Source organism: Sciurus carolinensis, chromosome X, assembly GCF_902686445.1.
Source record: "Sciurus carolinensis chromosome X, mSciCar1.2, whole genome shotgun sequence".
Taxonomy (NCBI): Eukaryota; Metazoa; Chordata; class Mammalia; order Rodentia; family Sciuridae; genus Sciurus; species Sciurus carolinensis.
Genome location: NC_062232.1, coordinates 22,667,928 through 22,669,328, shown reverse-complemented (window position 1 = coordinate 22,669,328; position 1,401 = coordinate 22,667,928). Strand labels below are relative to the sequence as shown.

Below are 1,401 nucleotides of genomic sequence, written 5' to 3'. Positions count from 1 at the left end.
TCTGATAGAATGTAGACACTTCTTATCTCTGGCAAAAATATCTAGTATGTTTTTAAGACTTCAAGAGTTAACAAACACATTCAGCAAAGTAGTGTATTACAAAATCAACATAAAAAATGAATAGCTTTCTTATATACCAATAATGAATCTGCTGAGGAAGAAATCAGGAAAACAATTCCATTCTCAATAACCTCAGGAAAAACAAAACAAAACAAAACAAAAAACCTGGTGGAAGACCTCTGCAATGAAAACTATGGAACGTTGCAGAATGAAATTGAAGAAGACACAAACAATGGAAAGACCTCCCGTGTTCATTAATAGGAAGAATTTATATTGTTAAAATGGTCATACTACCAAAAGATTCAATGCAATCTCCATCAAAATACCAAATGACATATTTCACAGAACTGGAAAAAAATGGTCCTAAGATTTGTTTGGAAGAATAAGAGACCCAGAATAGCCAAAGCAATTCTAAGGTAAAAAAGCAATGTTGCAGTCATCACAATACCTAAATTTAATTTCTACGAAAGAGGTATAGCAACAAAAACTGCATGGTGCTGGTTGTTGTGGTGCACAGCTGTAATCCTAGTGACTCAGGAGGCTGAGGCAGGAGGATTGCAAGTTCAAGGCCAGTCTCAGTAATTTAGCAAGGCCCTAAACAACTTAGAACCTGTCTCAAAATTTAAAAAAATAAAAATTGAAAACCTACATGGTGCTGGCATGTACACCAATGGTACAGAATAGAAGACACAGAGATGAACCCACTTAGATATACAGTCATCTGATTTTTTTTGGGGGGGGGTTTGCTGGGGATTGAACCCAGGGCCTTGTGCTTACCAGGCAAGCACTCTACCAACTGAGCTATCTCCCCAGCCCCACAGTCATCTGAACTTTGACAAAGGTACCAAAAACACACATTGGAGAAAAGACAGCCTTTTTTACCAAATGGTGCTGGAAAAACTCATTATCCATATGTAGAAGAATGAGACTAGACCATTATCCCTCTCCCTGTGCAAAAATCAAATCCAAATGGATCAAAGACCTAGGAATTAAACCCAAAACAATGCAACTTCTAGAAGAAAACATAGGGCCAACACTTGAACATATGGGCACAGGCAACAACTTTCTCATTAGGATCTCTAAAGCTCAGAATATAATGTCAAGCATTAATAAATGAGATGGCATCAAATTAAAAAGCTTCTGCACAGTAAAGGAAACAATTAAGAATGTGAAATAGAACCACCAGAATGGGAGAAAATCTTTGCTAGCTACTCTTCTTAGAGATTAATATCCAGAATATATAAATAACTCAAAAAACTTAATACCAAAAAGAAACCCAATAAAAAACCAAAATAATAAATGGGCAAATAAAAACAGACACTTTTCAAAAGAAGAAATACA

The 1,401-nt window shown here is 35.8% G+C and overlaps 1 non-coding gene across 1 annotated transcript; it reads right to left on the bottom strand.

The window, feature by feature from the left end:
* Positions 1 to 792: 792 nt before the first annotated feature.
* Positions 793 to 871, bottom strand: Trnat-ggu (transfer RNA threonine (anticodon GGU)). The gene has a single exon. It is a non-coding gene; the product is annotated as a tRNA-Thr (tRNA).
* Between the last annotated feature and the right edge of the window lie 530 nt (positions 872 to 1,401).